Raw genomic sequence first — 21323 nt, forward strand, 5'->3', positions numbered from 1 at the left:
TATCTGAGCACTGTTCCCATTTTTAATAATGATTAAATAAGTAATTGTTTCATTAGTCTTAATCTTGGGGTTGACTATAATCTAGGTTTCATGAGTAAGCATACTAATTTGTCTGATTAATTTCCATCTAGCAGTAATTATAGTTAATAAGAGTGATAAAGGCAATACACAGAAAATACAACATCTATGTAATTACTAAAGTTATGAATAGAAAATATGCAATTTCCAAAATAGAGAAGGATTAAAAATAATAGAGGGGCACAGATCTAATATATTTGCATAGCAAAGTTTAACAAACTTGATGTATAATGTCTGGTCAGTGAATCCACTTTGAGTCAAACTGGTTGACCTCACACACACAAAATGCTGTTGTAACCTTCATGTTCAATACTGTAGGGTCTCTGATTGAGTTTCTCCGGTAATAAAATGAAATTACTCCATATGTTTGAGCCCTAGGTTGGGAAGAGCCCCAGGTTGGGAAGATCCCCGGGGGAAGAGAACGGCTACCCACTCTAGTATTCCAGCCTGGAGAATTCCATGGACTGTATAGTCCATGGGGTCACAAAGAGTTGGACAGGACTGTGTGACTTTCACTTGCCCTATACATCATGATCTTACAAATAATTGACACTTTCTAGAAATAAAAAATTATTTTTATGGTCATCTAAATCTATGGTGGGGCTTCCTAGGTGGCGCTAGTGGCAAAGAATCTGCCTTCCAATGCAGGAAACATAAAAGACCCAGGTTTGATCCCTGGGTCAGGAAGATCCCATGGAGGAGGTCAGGGCAACCCACTCCAATATTCTTGCCTGGAAAATCCTATGAACAGGGGAGCCTGGTGAGCTATAGTCTACAGGGTCACAGAGTCAGATATGACTGAAGCGACTGAGCTCAAATCTATGGTGAAAGTCATGTCTACAAAATATTGTGGCCAATTACCACAGAGTACACATAAAATCCACCCTAGTTCCATGCTGAATGCTTACTCTTCTCAGTTGTATTTACAAAAGTACACCTCACTGAAAGAAAAGGAAATGATAGCAGTGCTGAACCTACAACAAAAGTCAAGATTTGCATGAATTATTTATGTTTAAGGTTATTTTCTACTTAAGATTCATAATATACTTTACCTTATTTTACAACAGAAAGAGAAATTATGGCTCAATTTACTAAAATAATTATAATCATAATCACATCTGCTCTTGAAGACTGTCAAATATCTCCAGAGTGCACTGCATACATTTCCTGTACTAGATTCCCTCTTTTATGAGTTAATTAAACAATTTCACCGCATTATTGTACAACTATTCTGCATGGCATACTGTTTGTACAGAACATTCTCTTTAATAGCTCTATTCTTCAAACAGATGTTCATTTAAAAATTTTTACAGATTTTATTGGAAGAACGATTAGTGCATTTATCCTACTAGGTTGTCACCTTTCTTTGGATTTTGAAGCAGATCTATGTCTCTTATGGAAAATCCGATGTGATCAGCAGTTTTAGAGGGAGGGACAAAAAACAGCCTTTAGCAAATGTCTAGGGTCAGTGAATAAGAGTATCAGAGCAAATTACCCCCAAATGATGGCTACTCAAAGTTACCTTGGTATTAGAGAACAGAGCCAAGAAGGACTTCTCTCAAAGGCATGGAAAAGTGAAAACACACGATGGCACACCTCCAGTCTACCCATTTTGTTTCTATGAAATTTTACTTAGGCCCCCAAGCAGACTAAATTCATTGTAAACCAGAGTAAAAAGGATAGATTAAAGAAAAAGAAATGGATACAAAACCTCTGTAAATTTGTTTATCAAAAGACAACTAAATCAGTAATTCCTTAAGACTTATTTTCCTGCACGGTGTTATGAATTGGCTTATCTTACCTAAGGGCTTCCCTGATAGCTCAGTTGGTAAACAATCCACCTGTAACTCAGGAGAGCCTTGCATTCAATTCATGGGTCACGAAGATCTACTGGAGAAGGGATAGGCTACCCACTTCAGTATTCTTGGCCTTCCCTTGTGGCTCAGGTGGTAAAGAATCCACCGGCAATGCGGGCGATCTCGGTTCAATCCCTGGGTTGGGAGGATCCCCTGGAGAAGTGAAAGGCTACCCGCTCCAGTATTCTGGCCTGGAGAATTCCATGGACTATACAGTTCATTGGGTCGCAAAGAGTCGGACACGACTGAGCGACTTGCAGTTTCAATTTCACTTTCATCTTACTTAAATATTTTAAAGGAAAGAGATGTCATCTACCATGTATTTTGAGGAGAAAATTTCCTTCCTTGCTTGAGCCAAATCTAGTTTTACTGGGTTTGAGTTCTCTGGCCAGGTTTGCTTTATGCAGTTTCCTCAATGAATGTCTCCTCTCTGTCTTAACTGTTGCAAACAGTCAACTGTGTTCACCAGTGTAGATGCTGCATCTCTTGTGAAAAAGGACTATTTTGTTTTCCTTCTGAGAGTAATCTTGCTGCATTAAGTCAGAATCACACTGTTTTCACAGTAGTTTAAATAAACATTGGCACGGAAACATATTTTACCCTTTCTTTTGAACTATGGATTAATGAATTATGAACATCTATTTACCACCTTAAAAGTATAATGTGAATTCACTTAGGTGGAAATATAGTGTCAAGTAAAATGAGAGATCATTATATTTTCAGAGCTCTTCTTCTGTATCTTTCTTTAAAAAAAAAAAAAAAACATGAGAATTTGGTCCTATTGGAATAAGAAAACCTGGAAAGTTGAGGCATCACTAGGAATTTAAAATATGCTCACAAAATGAGCACCTCATTTTTAAGTTAAAAATGTGCAAAATATTAATTACTGGAATGTTTTAGAATTGCTTCATAATATCCCAGTCTCCTCAGCAAATAAAGCAGAGTTTAAGTAATGAGTTTTGAATTGTTTATCTAGACCTAAGATCTCTATTAGAGAGAGAACAACAAAAACAAAGATCTCTAAACAGGAATGGTCTCTAGGAACATTATTTCAAATCTTGTGAGGTGCCATTTCGGGAAAGTAGAGTGGAATGATTAAGATCTGTGGATACCGTGGGAGGGCATTTCTCCTTGCCATGTTAGCTCTGGGCGTTGAGTGATAGTGGAAAACAATGTATATGACACACTGCCAGAAGTGGTGTGCTCCAGTCATTGCAAAGGAAGTCCATGTAGGCACTGTTTAGAATGACTGCAATTTGAAAACCAGCTAAAATGTTCAGATAAAGATATTTTTTTAATGGATTTTCATATAGCTATGTAATAAAATGTTCTTTGTACATGAAAATGATGATATATTTTTACTTAGTAGCACTGAAGAATGATTACAATGTAAATCCTTAAGAGAAAAAAATAAGTTTAGAAAAACCCATATACATATCATGAACTCAGATCTATTTACACCCTGGTGGCTCAGATGGTAATGCAGGAGACCTACGTTCAATCTCTGGATCGGGAAAAACCCCTGGAGAAAGGAATGGCAACCCACTGCATTCGTCTTGCCCAGAGAATTCCATGCCCAGAGGAGCCTGGAGGGCTACAGTCCATGAGGCTGCAAAGAGTCAGACATGACTGAGTGACTAACACTTATGAACACCTGTTGTCCATACTAAGCAACTTAGTTCTCATCTAATCTCTCCCCTTACTTTCTACTAAACACGATTTGTTTGACACTCCAGTGGTCACAAAGGGAATCTGCAGCCATACACATAGACACAAACACTGAGCTTGTAGGTCAAGTATCAGGCTACATTATTACATTGTTTGTGTGTGTGTGTTTCATCTGAAATTCTTTTTGAAGTATAAACATTCACCCAGAAGGATTCAGTAAACATATGAATATGGTGATGAATTTTCACCACTGAACCTACCTAAGTAACTATTACCCACATCAAAAAAGAAAATTTCCAATCTCATTCCTGCTGCCTCTCAGTCATTTCTACTTCCACTCAAGCTTAACCACTATCTGATTTAGAATATTTTGTCCAGAATCTTTTGCTCAATACTATTTTTTGTGACATTCATCTGTGTTCTTGTATATAGTTCATTTATCTTTACAGCTATATAATGTTTCATTTTATAAACATACCACCGTTTATATACCCATTCTTCTATTAATGGACATGTGGGTTGTTTCTAGTATGTAATTTTTAAAAATAGTGCTGCTATGAACATAATCGTGACACAGACTGGTATCTCAAAATTAACCCACTCTTAAATGACTACAATAAGTCCCACTAAAAATTGGAGATATATATATATATATGTATATGTGTGTTGTCATGGATTATGGATGATATGGATATATAATCTGTATTATTTTTCCTAATTTTAAGGGACATTCACATCTGTTTGGTTACTAATTTTTCTTTTTTGTAGCGTCCTGATCAAATTTTGGTATTAGAGTTGTTCTGGGTTCATATGTTAAGAAATCTTCCTCTCTTATACTCTAGAGTAATTTTTTACAAGCTCATTCTTTATAAATATTAATAAGTATTTATGAGGAAGTCATTTCGTCTTGAAGTTTTCTTGTGGGAAGTTTTAGTAACAATACATTCAATTTCTTCAAAACACACGTGATCATTTAGACTGTATCACTTCTGGTAAGTTGTTTTTCATAAAACTTTTCCATTTATTCTACATGGTAGATGCCTAAAGTTTTCTCAATATTGCCTTTCTAAATATTTTAGTATCTATATTATTAACCATCTTTCTAATCTCTAACATTGGTAATATTTTTTCCTTTGGGTCAGTTTTGTTAAAGATTTATTGCTTTTATTAGGTACTTTCAATAAATCAAATTTGGTTTGCTGATTTTTCTCTGTTTTAAGTTTGTTTCCTTTTTCACTGATTTCTGACCTTATTTTTAGAATTTCCTTCTTTTCCTTTCTTTGGTTTAAATTTGCACTTTCCTGTGTTCTTCAGATGGAAGTTTGCATAATTCTTTTTCAGCCTTACTTCAAATACAAATATAAATACAGCTTTTTTTTAATGTAATTTGTGTTTATGTTGGATTTTAGCTAGTAAATGTTAACTACCAACCAAAAAATTAGAATATTAACATTAGGTGCCATAATAGCTGATATTGCATTAAGTTGTACAACAAATGTTTACTGAATGTCTGCTACATGCCAGGCGATAGGGACACGGGGGTGAATGACACACATAGTGAGGCCCCATCCTCATGGAGCTCATATTAATGGGGGATAGCAGATAATAGGCACATAAACAAATATTTATTATTTGCCAGCTGTTGCTAAATGGTTGTGACTTTCAAAAGTAAAAAGGATCAGGACAAACAGGATGACAAAAGGAAAAAAAAATACTGTTAAGTATGTCAGAAGATAGGCATTATCATCTTACATAGAAGACAAGTCACAAAGACCATGTGAACAAGTGTATAACCAACAGATGGATGGAGTCTCCAAATATGATATTTTTTCCACTTTATCAAGATTTTTTTTCAGAAAGCCAGGCACTCTCTTAAGGGCTTCCTTCCTCCATTTATTTTAGGCACATATAGTCCTGGACTCAAAGATAGTTATAAACAGCAGATAACAGCAGGTGTTTTCAATGAAGGTTTTAATAATTCAACTGGTCTTTTGGTAATGAGGCTAACATTCAAGGTTTGATTTGCAGAATCAAATGGTCATTACTGGAGCACATTCAGAGATTGTTTTATTTGATCTTATTATTTATAGATTGATCACAAGCAGGATGGAAGACAAATGTGTAAATGGTTAGTGTAAAGCTACAAGAGAAACAAAGGGAACACAATGTATATGCCTTAGAAAGCAACTGTATCCTTGCAGAAAAACTCTCAGTATATAAATGAGCATTTCTCTCAGCCTTAAAATTGAAAATGCTGTTATCAGACATCCCTTTTCCTCAGTTTCTTAAGCGGTTACTTACTTCAAGTTCCCTTTTATGCATTCCCTAAGTAAAGTCTCACAAATAAACAAAAGACACTGTATGAGCTCCATCTACAAACAAGCTCCAAGCAGGAATTTCAGCTGCTCTGTTGTTTGTTTCCCTTTGCTTCACTGCTCCTGGCTGACCCAAAGCCAGCCAGCCAGCCCCGCTTTGCCTTCAGCAGAAGAGACTGAACAAAGAAATCCCAGGACCCAAACTGTTCAAAAGATTTTCTGCACGTACTTCAGAGCCAGGGAATTTTCAAAAGCTGTGCTTTTGGCTTTTAAAACTAAGAAGGGCCGGGATGAACACCAAACTGGGTACTGTAGGGCTGCGAGAGAATGATAGTGACTGAAGAGAGCAAGCCTCCTCCAGAGAGGCTCTGAAATGCCGAGAGGAAGACCTCCACCGTAAGGAACACTTGCTGAAGGAAAAGTCAGATTTGGTGCTGGAAGGGTACACAGCACGTTCACCTGTCAGGTTCCGATTCCAGAGGTAACTAACCCGAGCTGACAAATCACACCAGCGGCCACAATCCCAGCTTCTGCCCTGACCGTGTGAGTTTCCGTTTGGTGGATGTTGCTTAAAAACTATCAACCCGACAGAAGAACTGCGCCTGATTAACACTCCCCTAATACCCCAGCAAACAGCAAACCTGCTGCAGGGGAAAACGCATTCACACATCCTTATCAAATTAAGGCCCCTAAAATGCTCCTAATTAGCTAAGATCAATTGATGTGACAGTAAAATGAACGTTTATGCTGTCAGCTAAAGGTACAGTCGGAGAAGTGTCTAACGTATAAAGGAGCTGCTGGAGTCTTACAGCAGTTAATAAAGCTTTGGGGCTGAGTGGATTTTATCAGTGACATGCAGAATCTGATGAAGATTTATCTCAGAAGCAGTAGACATCTCAGGGCATTGGAGTACTTCTAATTATGATTATTCGTTACAACCTGAGTGGGGGAAATATATAGTTAATCAATAATGGTCATGTAGACCTTGGTGCTTATTCGCGACCACACAGAAAAATGCACACAGACTTCCAGACAAAAGATGTGCTTCAGACTGCCATTAGCAGGCTCTGTATGAGTTAGCTGCATTTTCTATGAAGCTTCCATGGGTCATGCCTCTTTAGCAAACTTTTCTTTTTTCCTCTTTTAGGATTATGCTCAGTTGAGAACTTGAGACAAAAAAGTGGTACTTGCCAAATAACTCAGGTTGGAAGTCCATGAATTAATTACCTGGTTTCCATTTCTCTCCAGTATTCTTATTTTGATTCCAAGAATACTGGGCAAGTTAGAACTGTCTTACTGATAGCATAATGGATTATTAAGAGAGACATGCCCACTTTGTGACAATCAGTTAAATGCAGTTTAAAAGAACAACAATTATACATACCATGACCTCCTTCAATTCTAGAACAAGTATCTTTCTTTCGTAATTGATTTTTGGGCAAGCTATACAACAAAGATCAGCAGCTCCTCTAATTACAGCTGACTCTGGCTGAAATCATCTTCCGCAAAGATTCCATCTGATTTCTCTCCATGTCAGTGGACACAATGGGTGCCATGGGCTCCCCTGTGTGCATGGTGCGTTTGTTTACTTAGTGAAGTGTCTGGAGGCCTCTACTGGTGTTTAGGAAAACATCAACTGAGACAGAACAGTAATCTGAAAAGGACTCTAAGCAGATGAACCTCCTTTACATGTCACATATCTAAAACTTCATTTCTATATTTTTGAGCACTCTTTCATTACTGTAAACACTGGCAAGCTGATTATTATCATTTCTCAACATCACCATCTTCAAGTGTGTGTGACTGTATACCCTGTGTTCTCCTCTCTCTGGCAAATGCCATCATGTCCTGCCCCTCCTGGCTGCACTAACTTATCTGCCTGAAGATTACTTTTTCACCCTCTGTCAATTTATATCATGTCTGAACTCCCTGTTCTCTGGAGATCAGGGCAGATTTTCCATCAAGCCAGCTGTTTGTCTTTTGTTTGTTTGTTTGTTTGTTTTAAAGCAAAACAACTTCTTTATAAATTAATGATATCCACATAAGATGGCAGTAAAAAAAATCAGGTTCTGTTTTCATATCGGTTGTACATCCAGTCTGGTAAAATGACAAATACATAAAAAACACAGTGAGAAGCTGCCAGAAAAGTGATTATAAAATTATTTATAAAACATATAGGAAGAAAGGAGGAGATTATCGTTAATTGTGACTAGGCTATATGTCATGCTCTTTTAGGAATTTCCTCAAATATACCAATAATAAGAACATTTTCTTTCCACATTCAACAGCTTATGAAATTCTTTGTAAATTTTATAATACATAACCACAATATTCTTCTACCAATGAAAGAAGAGCACAGAAAAAGGGAAGAACTGAATCAAATAATACAAGCAGCGATCTTAATCACTATAAAGGGCCTATATTTCAAAACTGAACCCAGGCAATTTGAAACATAGGCAAGGGAGATAATTCTATAGGCTGAATTGCCACATGTCTTATGTCTAGTTCTCTAAACAACAGGGCCTGATAGTAAGATTTTTCTGGAAGTTATTTTTTTAAGGGAGTACTCTTGGGAGTGACCAGCAGAAGAGACAGAAATAAGATGAAAAAGCAGAGATGCTAAACAAGGGATTGACTTCTGGTACACCCAGCCTCATTCTGATTTGGTAAGATCATACCAGGCTGCTATCTCCCACCTGTAGGCAAGACAGTGGGTATCTGGTACCTCTACCAGTCATGAAATGGCTATGGAACCCACAGACCCTTCAGGATGAGGTGGCTCCGGGTGCCCAAAAGTTTTCAGTACTGAGTCACTGTCATCAGCAACCACAGCAGCCTTCAAAGGGCTCCCCAAAGTACTGAGAGAGACATCCATAGACTCTGCTACACTATGCGATGCTTTTGCAGCATTTATTGAGAAGCAATGTTCAATCTTATATTAAACAGAGTTTTGTGACTGCCTGGGAAACCTAAAGGCTAATCAGATTTTTCAGGGAATGAAGACAGTGAAGGGGGTCAGAACAAGTCTCTCCAAAATGTGTTAGCTTTGGCACATGGGCTATTTTGAGCTGAAGACAATCAAGACCCAGCAGATTGAGGAAAAGCTTTTACCTCTCCGGTAATTGCCTAAAAGCTTGCCTGGTCCAGGAAGAGAACTATTACCAGAAATGATTACAAAGATCAGATTCCTTTCTGTGTCCATTGTCTCTGCATGACAGGGCTACCATTTACTCACCAAGCATTTGCTCTTCCCATCTCCCTGTCTTCCTCTTCTTTGAAGTCCCAGATCCCTGCTCCCTCTCCTGAACTCAGAGCAACATACAAGCTCAATCGCCTGACTGACTGTAGGTCACATATTCTTATGAGAACCCAATATGTACATAACTAAATTTGTTTTCTTCCTGTTAATCTGTCCTATGCTAATCTGATTATTAGGACAGCCAAAGAACAAAGGGTAGAGGAAAAAATTTTTTCCTTCCTCTCCAATATGCATGGAGATAAATTGTAATTATCTTGACAATTTCACCAACATATATATCTACAATTCCATTTTTCTATAAGATGATGAGTAACAAAGTCGATCCTTCTCATAAGAGATAACAGTAGGATTTTCTTTTAACAAAGAATATAAAACAGAACCTTCTTTAAGTATAAAAAATAAAAATTCTATCCATTAATGTTAGCTATACAGTTATACTTTTAGCCAAGCAAGGGATTTTTAAGTAGTAGATTTTGGGGGCGGCTTTTACTCTTTTGTAAAGATTTCAGAATATTCTAATTCCAATCTAATTTTACTGTCCTTACATGTCAAAAAATGAAAATATTAATATTATTTTTTATGGAAATTTAAGTTTTATAGCATTCATGGAATTTTAATTTGGTGCGAAAAGAAAGCTGAGACTTCACTTCTATCACTAATGTTCTGATAAGCAGATCTACTAACTCATGGAAGTAGAAAAATAATATTCATTTCATAGTCATTATTTATCTGCCATGACTGAACATGTATCACTTTAGATAATGCTGTAAAGGGTTTGCAAATACACCCTCACAGTGTCTTAAATGCTGCATGAATCTGCACTCTTCTGAGCATGATGTCCACCTCTGTAGACCATTCTTCTAAACAGACACGAGACTATCCTGACTGTAGTTCACAACAAGATTGTGGGTTGTCATGGATGTCTATAGCATTCATGGTGGGTTCAAGAACACCTCGAATTCAGAACATACTCTGCTATCAACTAGCTGTGTGATCTTGAATATGACACTTAATTCCTCCCAGGTGGAATTTCATTCACCCTCTATTTTTTTTTTAAGTTATATATGGATAACATCCAGAGTTATTGCAAAGATTAAAGTGCATATCTGATAAAATAGTACATATAATACCTTATCTTCTGCTCAAACACCATGAAAAGACAGAAAATACACTTTCTAAAGGTCCAAAAATAATTTGAACACAAAGAGTTTAATTGGTAAGCCCACTGAACAACTCTTGAAAAACAAAAAGTTCTTAGAGTTATCTTGAAAAGCCAGTCTGAGGAAACACCAAGAGTTAGCAGATGGAAGGGACAGAGAAGGTCCTGAGGAAAAGTTCCTCCTCTTGGCTTTACTATTAAAATATTTGAGGGCTTCCCTGGTGGTTCAGTGGCAAAGCATTGGCCTCCCAATGTGGGAGATGGTCTAGGAAGATCCCACATGCCTCACGGCAACTAAGCCTCTGCGCCACAACTACAGATCCCATGCTCTAGAGTCTGGGAATCACAATTACTGAGCCTATGCACCAACCCAACTCACCTCAACTAGATAAAAGCCCAAGAAGCAGTGAAGACTGAGCTCAGCCAAAAATAAATAAAATTATTAAAAAAAATTTTTTTAATTTTGAGAAGGGTCATAGAGTGCAAAGTTTCAATAGTAGCTTATTTTGTAATAATGCTCCCATTCAGGTTATACTGTCACTTAACTTTGCACAAGAGCATCTGAGATTCTACTAAAACATCTAACACATTTCAAGACGTAGGATGGAGATAGAAACCACAGTGCTTGAGAGATAGAAACATTTCAAATAAGGCTGTTTCAGAAAAGAGTAGCCCTGAAAATATTAATACAATTAAAATTACCTAAAAATTTAAAAATTTGCATTAATAGTTTTAGAAGCAAAGGAAAACAATTTTAAAATTTGAAATGCATGGAAGATTCATGTTCTATTTATCAGAGAATCTAATAACTATTTTTTAAACAAATATTAGTTTGCAGTGATTATCTGGTTTAAATACCAAATTTAAGGTGTTATTGCATTCAGGGAATGAGGGACTGCATTGTGTGAAAACTGTCCAAAAGAAAGAGATGGTAGAGTCTCCTTGTGGTACCAGAGCCAGGGTCAAATACATTATCTGCATTCTTTTGTTCTTCAAACCCCGTATTTCTTCAAATAATAGGGATTATTTCCTCTTTTTCCATCCCTCTTAGAGAAACTAACCATTTAATAACCATCCTTTGAAAAAGCTTTCACTTGAAGGAAGAGGCAAATTAATTACTGCCGCTTTGCATAACTGGTTCACAAAAGTTTAGCAAAGTTCAACCAGCAGGGGAAGAAAAGGAACAGGCTTAAGTATGTATCATGTTTGCATTCTTCATGATCACTAAAGTTTTCCAACAGGGGGAAAAAAAAACCTTTTAAAATTGGTGTGGGAATAATAAAAAATTTTCTATAAAAGTTTTCATTTTTATACTCAATGAAGGCTGAGCACAGAAGAACTGAAGCTTTTGAAGTGTGGTGCTGGAGAAGACTCTTGAGAGTCCCTGGACAGCAAGGAGATCAAACCAGTCAATCCTAAAGGAAATCAAACCTGAATATTCATTGGAAGGACTGATGCTGATGCTGAAGTTTCAATACTTTGGCCACCTGATGAGAACTGACTTACTGGGAAAGACTCTGACTCAGGAAAGATTGAGGGCAAGAGAGAAGGGGGTGGCAGAGGATGAGATGTTTAGATAACATCACTGACTCAATGGACAAGAGTTTGAGAAAACTTTGGGAGATAGTGAAGGATAGGGAAGCCTAGTGTGCTGAAGTTCATAGCATCTCCAAGTTGGACATGACTTAACCAATGAACAACAAAAAAGGAGAATCATCTGAAAAAGAACAGATATATACATATGTATAACAGAATCACTTTGCTATATGCCTGAAAGTAACACAACACTGCAAATCAACTATACTTCAATAAAAAAATTTTTTTAAGTCTTAATTTTAAGTTTTTTATTTAAATGAACTACTTGAATATTCATTCTTAAAGTTTAATGCTGTAACATTTAATTACCTTCATTTTGGGGCCACTATAAATCAAAAGATTGTAATTCAAATGTATACTAATTTATTCTTGACCTTGAAGTTAATTACTACCATCGGAGGCTTTAATTATTGTTGGCAAAGTGGGAATATATCAAAAGAAGACTTGCTGAAACAAGAAATAGAAATGAGGTGTGTGAGCACTGAGAAGGTCTAGAAAAGTTGGTAAATGTATAGCCAAGTAGTACTAAGGAAAACCTGACAAAGCAATAATAAGAAAAAATAAACTGTAGACCAATATCCCTAATGAAAATGCATGCAAAAATTCTAAATAACATTTTAGCAAGTTTAATCCAATAAATATAAAAAGCGTAATTCATTATGACTAAGTGGGATTTGGGCTAGACATACAAAGTTAATTTAACATGCAAAAATCAACCAAAGTACTTCATCAGATTAATAAACTAAGAAAAAACATACTATCATTTCACAAATGTATGAAAAACACTTGACAAAATTCAACACACATGACTAATAAAAAATTCCCAACAAACAATAAATAGAAAGGAACTTCCTAAACCTGACGTAGAGCATTTATGAAAAATTAGCAGCTAACATCTTATTTGGAGCTTCCTTGGTGGCTCAGCAGTAAAGAATTATCTGCAGTGCAGGAGATGTGGGTTCAATCCCTGGGTCGGGAAGATCCCCTGAAGGAGGGCATGGCAACTCAATCCAGTATTCTTGCCTGAAGAATCCCAGGAACCTGGCAGGCTACAGTCTATTGGGTTACAAAGAGTCGGGCATTACTGTAAGCAACTTAGCATGCATGCATGCAACATTTTATTTAGTTTGAGATTATGACTCATGAAAGAAAAAGGAAATGGTAACTTGGATCTCACAAAATTTTAAAACGAAGGCTCTTCAAAAGATATAGTTGGTTACTTTCAGTATTGTCCAAGATGAATTAGCCTCTTTCTTTCTGATCCAATCTCTTATCATCCACATAACATGAAAGACACATCTACATGGTCTCTGAAAGGTGGGAAGAAAAAGGCAGATTGTAGAGGTACCCTGGGATTTGAGATTGGCTACCTGCATTCCTCACGGCCTTCTGTATATCTCAGAAAGGGCCCTGCAGAAGCCTCCAACCCCAGAACCGCTAACAGGTACGGACCCTCCACTACACACACAAAATTCTCAAGAAAAGCATATTCCTCCTAGTTAAAATACCAGAAAAAGGGTGGCGTAACAGAACAAAAATGTTTGGCAATGTCTACCCTGCTGAGAGAGATGGGAATACCAGAACACCTGACCTGCCTCTTGAGAAATCTGTATGCAGGTCAGGAAGCAACAGTTAGAACTGGACATGGAACAACAGACTGGTTTCAAATAGGAAAAGGAGTACGTCAAGGCTGTATATTGTCCCCCTGCTTATTTAACTTATATGCAGAGTACATCATGAGAAACCTTGGACTGGAAGAAACACAAGCTGGAATTAAGACTTCTGGGAGAAATATCAATAACCTCAGATATGAAGATGACACCACCCTTATGACAGAAAGTGAAGAGGAACTAAGAAGCCTCTTGATGAAAGTGAAAGAGGAGAGTGAAAAAGTTGGCTTAAAGCTCAACATTCAGAAAACAAAGATCATGGCATCTGGTCCCATCACTTCATGGGAAATAGATGGGGAAACAGTGGAAACAGTGTCAGACTTTATTTTGGAGGGCTCCAAAATCACTGCAGATGGTGACTGCAGCCATGAAATTAAAAGACGCTTACTCCTCAAAAGAAAAGTTATGACCAAACTAGATAGTATATTCAAAAGCAGAGACATTACTTTGCCGACTAAGGTCTGTCTAGTCAAGGCTATGGCTTTTCCTGTGGTCATGTATGGATATGAGAGTTGGACTGTGAAGAAGTCTGAGTGCCAAAGAATGGATGCTTTTGAACTGTGGTGTTGGAGAAGACTCTTGAGAGTCCCTTGGACTGCAAGGAGATCCAACCAGTCCATTCTGAAGGAGATCAGCCCTGGGATTTCTTTGGAAGGAATGATGCTAAAGCTGAAACTCCAGTACTTTGGCCACCTCATGAGAAGAGTTGACTCATTGGAAAAGACTCTGATGCTGGGAGGGATTGGGGACAGGAGGAGAAGGGGACGACAGAGGATGAGATGGCTGGATGGCATCACTGACTCAATGGACGTGAGTCTGAGTGAACTCCGGGAGATGGTGATGGACAGGGAGGCCTGGCGTGCTGTGATTCATGGGGTTGCAAAGAGTCGGACACGACTGAGTGACTGAACTGAACTGAACTGAAACTGAATATATACACCCATTCAGCCCTTTTGCTACACCTCAATGCAAGAATGCATACCAAAAAAGATGAATAGAATTCAGAGTTTTATAATATAATATCCAAAATATTCAGGATACTCAAATGTCACTCATTACACTGAGAACCAGAACAATCACAACTAGAATGAAAAAAGACAACCAACAGATGCCAACATGGGATGAATCAGATGTTGAAATTATTTGGTAAGGATTTTAAAGCCAAAAAGATAAAAATACTTCAAAAACCATTGAGGAATTCTTCTGAAACAAACAAACAAACAAACAAAAAAGAATATCTTAACAACAATAAAGTAAGATGCTACTAAAAAAGAACCAAATGAAAATTTTAGAACTATAAAATATAGTAACTGATTTTTTTTTATCTTGTTGAATTCACTCAAGTAGAGTGCAGATGACAGAGATAGAATCAATAAACTTGAGGACAGAACAATAAAACTTAACCAACTTAAATGTAATTTAGTACAGCGACTATGACAAACACTACCGAGGCTCCTAAATAAACTAAAAATAGAGCTACCACATGACCCTGCAATCCCACTTCTGGGCATATATCCAGAGAAAAACATAATCGGAAAAGATACATGCACCCCTATGTTCATTGCAACACTGTTTACAACAAGCCAAGACATGGAAGCAACCTCAATGTCCATCAACAGAAGAATGGATAAAGAAGACGTGGTACATATATACAATGGAATACTACTCAGCCATTAAAAAATGAAAGAATGCCATTTGCAACAACAAGGATGGACCTAGAGATTGTCACACTGAGTGAAGTAAGCCAGAGAGAGAAAGGGAAATACTGTATGATATCCCTTACATGTGAAATCTAAAAGAAATGATACAAATGAACTTCTTACAAACAGAAAGAGGAAAAATTATAACATCATTTCATGGGGTGCTTGATATATAGAGAAAACCTTTTTTAAAAATTCTTTAAAAAGTAGGGAAGTAAATGGAAATAACATTTCTACACTTCACTTGAAGCGGTAAACCACTGGTAAGTGTTGACTATTTTAAGTTATGTATGTACACTACAATACCTAGAAAATCTACTAAAAAGCTACACAATATGTTATACTTTAAAACATGAGTGAAGCACCTAGGAAGGCCATAAAAGAGAAATAGAGGAATAAGAGACAGAAGAAACAAGGATAAAACAAAGACACTGAAAGAAAGAGAGCAGATATAGAAATATGCATACAATACGAGGCAATTTATGTGAATCACAAAACATACATATTTAAGGTATTTTCTGGATTCCCTGGTGGCTCAGGCCATAAAGAGTCAGCCTGCAATGCAAGAGACCTGGGTTCGATCCCTGGGTTGGGAAGATTCCCCTGGAGAAGGAAATGGCAACCCATTCCAGTATTCTTGCCTGGAAAATCCCATGGATGGAGGAACCTGGCAGGCTATAGTCCATGGGGTTGCAAAGAGTCGGACGTGACTGAGCAACTTCACTTTCTTTCTTTCTTTTCTTCTAAGGTATTTTCTTATTCTCAAGACTAAGAAAAACTCATCTATTGTAATAGTTATCAGAATACTAGTTACATTTGTGGGGAGAGCACTGTATGGACTAGAAAGGGCTATGAGAGATCCTTCCTGGGTAAATAGAATGTTCTATAAATTCATCTGAGTACAGTTTGTGTGTGTATGTGTGTGTAAATTCATTGAGGCATAGACTCTCCTGCCAAATTCTATCGCCCCCTACTAAGAATCCTTAACCTCATGCTCACTCTAAAGCTGAAACAGTTAAAGGAGCTCCATCTATCACTAAAGAGCAAGTATTGAAGAGTGAATTTGGAGCTGAGAGGCAATAAACTGATAACTTACACAATATACATCATAAAAATAAATGAAATATAGAATGAAAAAAAGTAAATGAGGTAATGCATGTAAAGCACTTAGCACCAGACCAAGCATCACAGTATATATATTGCATAAACTCTTATTATTATAATGTTGTTCTGATGGTTACAACAATTTAATTTCAAATATATGTCAATTTGGGAAACAGGATAGAAGTAAACGAACAACAAAAAGTTTTCCTTTCATCCTTTATATTGTGTATCATTAATTGTTAAAGTAACAAATACCCATTTAAAAAATTTTAAATTAGGTAGAAACATATTGAGCGGAAAATACAGGATCTTTTACATTCCAGCATCAATCGTTCGGAGCAAGATCGCGGAGTAGAAGGACATGCGCTCATCGTCTCCTGTAAGAACTCCAAAATTACAACTCACTGCTGAGTAACTGTTGACTGGAGAATGTTGGATCACACCAAAAAAAGATACCCCACATCCAAAGGCAAAGGAGAAGCCCCAGCAAGATGGTAGGAGGGGCAGAATCACATTCAGAATCAAACCCCATACCCGCCAGAGATGCTCAAAGGGCTCAAACAAAACCTTGTGTGCACCAGGACCCAGAGATGCTACAGAGACTGAGCCAAACCTGTGTTTGAGTCTGCTGCAGAGGTATGGGTCAGAAGTGTTCTGCCACAGGGGCAGGGGGGCTGGGTGCAGCTACCTGGTCACACAGCCTGTGGTATAAGCCCTCTTGGAGGTCACCATTAACTCCACCATAGAGCTGCCAAAAGCAGCTCTCTCCACCATAGAGCAGACATCCCCAAAACTGCATAATAATTATACCGAAGAAATTCTTGCACTGTTAAGAAAGTTCTAGGACCCACAACAGATTTCCCAACCAGGGAATCTGGCAAAGGGCCTGAAGCCCCCCAGGGAATTTGACTTTGGAGGCCAGTGGGATTTGGTTGCAGAAGACGATGGCACCGCACTCCAGTACTCTTGCCTGCAGAATCCCATGGATGGAGGAGCCTGGTGGGCTGCAGTCCATGGGGTCGCGAAGAGTCAGACACGACTGAGTGACTTCCCTTTCACTTTTCACTTTCATGCACTGGAGAAGGAAATGGCAACCCACTCCAGTGTTCTTGCCTGGAGAATCCCAGGGACAGGGGAGCCTGGTGGGCTGCCGTCTGTGGGGTCGGACAGAGTCAAACACGACTGAAGTGACTTAGCAGCAGCAGCAGGGATTTGGTTACAGAACTAACACAAGACTAGGGAAACAGACACTTGGAGGGCACAAACAAAACCTTGTGTGCACCAGGACCCAGAAGAAAGGAGCAGTTACCCCAGAAGAGACTGGGCCAGACTTGCCTGTGACTGTCCAGGAGTCCCCAGTGGAGGCATGTGCCGCTGGTGGCCTGCTGCAGGGTCAGGGACACTGAGTGTGTCAGTGTGTGCATGGAGCCTTTTGAAGGAGGTCACCATTATCTTCATTACCTCCACCATAGTTTGGTCTCAGGTCAAACAATAGGGAGAGAACAGAGCCCCGCCCATCAACAGAAAATTGGATTAAAGATTTAGTGAGCAAGGCCCCGCCCATCGGAAAAAGACCCAGTTTCCTCCACAGTCAGTCTCTTCCATTAGGAAGCTTTGATAAGCCTCTTATCCTTATCCATAAAAGGGCAGACAGAATGAAAACCACAATCACAGAAAACTAATCAAACTGATCACATGGACCAGAGGGTTGTCTAACTCCATGAAACTATGAGCCATGCTGTGTAGGGCCACCCAAGACGAACGGGTCATGATGAAGAGTTCTGACAAAACGCAGTCCACTGGAGAAGGGAAAGGCAAACCACTTCAGTATTCTTGCCGTGAGATCCCCATGAACAGTATGAAATGGAAAAATGATAGGACACTGAAACACGAACTCCCCAGGCTGGTAGGTGCCCAACATGCTATGTGAGAAGAGGGGAGAAATAACTCCAGAAAGAATGGAGAGATGGAGCCAAAACTAAAACAATGCCCAGTTGTGGGTGTGACCGGGGATGGAAGTAAAGTCTGATGCTGTAAAGACTAATATTGCTGAGGAAACTGGAATGTTAGTTCCATGAATCAAGGTATTAGAAGTGGTCAAACAGGAGATGACAAGAGTTAACGTCAACATTTTAGGAATCAGCGAACTAAAATGGACTGGAATGGGCAAATTATATCTATATAATGGTACCATTATATCTATGACTGTGGGCGAGAATCCCTTAGAAGAAATGGAGTAAACTTCCTCGTCAATAGGAGTCTGAAATGCAGTACTTGGGTGCAATCTCAAAATTGACAGAATGATCTCTATTCATTTCCAAGGCAAACCATTCAATATTACAGTAATCCAAGTCTATGCCCCAACCAATAAAGCTGAAGAAGCTGAAATTGAATGGTTCTATGAAGACCTACCAGACCTTCAAGAACTGACACTCAAAAAAGATGTCCTTTTCATCATAGGGGACTGGAATGCAAAAGTAGGACGTCAAGAGATACCTAGAATAACAGGCAAATTTGGCCTTGGAGTACAAAATGAAGCAAGAGAATGCACAGGTCATAGCAAACACCCTCTTCCAACAACAAAGAGAAGACTCTACACATGGACGTCACCAGATGGCCAACACTGAAATCAGATTGATTACATTCTTTGCGTCAAAGATGGAGACGTTCTATACAGTCAGCAAAAACAAGACCGGGAGCTCACTGTGGCTCAGATCATGAACTCCTCACTGCCAAATTCAGACTTTAATTGAAGAAAGTAAGGAAAACCGCTAGCCCATTCAGGTATGACCTAAATCAAATCCCTTAAATTATACAGGGGAAGTGACAAATAGATTCAAGGGATTAGACCTGAGAGTCAGAGTGCCTCAAGAATAATTGATGGAGGTTCGTGACATTGTAAAAGAGGCAGGGATCAAGACCACCCCCAAGAAAAAGAAATGCAAAAAGGCAAAATGGCTGTCTGAGAAGGCCTTAAAAATAGCTGAGAGAAGAAGAGAAGCTAAAGGCAAAGGGGAAAAGCAAAGATATACCCATATGAATGCAGAGTTCCAAAGAATATCAAGGAGAAATAAGAAAGCCTTTCTCAGTGATCAATGCAAAGAAGTAGAGGAAAACAACAGAATGGGAAAGATTAGAGATCTCTTCAAGAAAATTAGAGACACCAAGGGAACATTTCATGCAAAGATGGGTATAATAAAGGACAGAAATGGCATGGACCTAACAGAAGCAGAAGATATTAAGAAGAGGTGGCAAGAATACACAGAGGGACTATACAAAAAATATCTTCATGACCCAGAAAACCATGATGGCGTGCTCACCCACCTGGACATCCTGGAGTGTAAAGTCAAATGGGTATTAGGAAGCATCACTATGAACAAAGCTAGTGGAGGTGATGGCATTCCAGCTGAGCTATTTGAAATGCTAAAAGATGATGCTGTGAAAATGCTACACTCAATATGCCAGCAAATCTGGAAAACTCAGCAGTGGCCACAGGACTGGAAAAGGTCAGTTTTCACTGCAATCCCAAAGATGGACAATGCCAAAGAATGTTCAAACTGTGGCATGACTGCACTCATCTCACATGCTAGCAAAGTAGTGCTCAAAATACTCCAAGCCAGGCTTCAACAGTACATGAACCATGAACTTCTAGATGTTCAAATGATCTAGAAAAGACAGAGGAACCAGAAATCAAATTGCCAACATCTATTGTATCATCAAAAAAGCAAGAGAACTCCAGAAAAACATCTACTTCCACTTTATTGATTACACCAAAGCCTTTGACTGTGTAGATCATAACAAACTGTGGAAAATTCTGTAAGAGATGGGAATACCAGACCACCTGACCTGCCTCCTGAGAAATCTGTATGCAGGTCAAGAAGCAACAGTTAGAACTGAACATGGAATAACAGACTGTTTCCAAATTGGGAAAGGAGTACGTCAAGGCTGTATATTGTCACCCTGCTTATTTACATGCAGAGTACATCATGGTCATGTGAAATGCCAGGCTGGAAGAAGCACAAGCTGGAATCAAGACTGCAGGGAGAAGTATCAATAACCTCAGATATTCAGATGACACCACCCTTATGGCAGAAAGTGAAGAGGAACTAAAGAGCCTCTTGATGAAAGTGAAAGAAGAGAGTGAAAAAGTTGGCTTAAAGCTCAACATTCAGAAAACTAAGATCATGGCATCCGGTCCCATCACTTCATGGCAAATAGATGAAGAAACAATGGAAACAGCGTCAGACTTTATTTTTCTGGGCTCCAAAATCACTGCAGATGGTGACTGCAGCCATGAAATTAAAAGATGCTTGCTCCTTGGAAGAAAAGCTATGACCAACCTAGACAGCATATTAAAAAGCAGAGACATTACTTTGACAACAAAGGTCCATCTAGTCAAAGCTATGGTTTTTCCTGTGGTCATGTATGGATGTGAGAGTTGGACTATAAAGAAAGCTGAGCATTGAAGAATTGATGTTTTTGAACTGTAGTGTTGGAGAAGACTCTTGAGAGTTCCTTGGACTGAAAGGAGATCAAACCGGTCAGTCCTAAAGAAAATCAGTCTTGAATATTCATTGGAAAGACTGATGCTGAAGCTGAAGCTCCAATACTTTGGCCACCTGATGTGAAGAACTGACTCATTGGAAAAGACCTTGATGCTGGGAAAGATTGAAGGCAGGAGGAAAAAGAGATGACTGAGTATGAAATGGTTGGATGGCATCACCGACTCAATGGACATGAGTTTGAGCAAGCTCCGGGAGTTGGTGATGGACAGGGATGCCTGACATGCGGCAGTCCATGGGGTCGAAAACAGTTGGACGTGATTGAGCAACTGAACTGAACTGAACTGATCGATTCTTCTCCCCTTCCCAGAGGTAACCACAGCTAGCAATCTTTTGCATTGTATATTTAAGTTACA

The sequence above is a fragment of the Ovis aries genome, chromosome 2 (assembly GCF_016772045.2).
Source record: "Ovis aries strain OAR_USU_Benz2616 breed Rambouillet chromosome 2, ARS-UI_Ramb_v3.0, whole genome shotgun sequence".
Classification (NCBI taxonomy): Eukaryota; Metazoa; Chordata; class Mammalia; order Artiodactyla; family Bovidae; genus Ovis; species Ovis aries.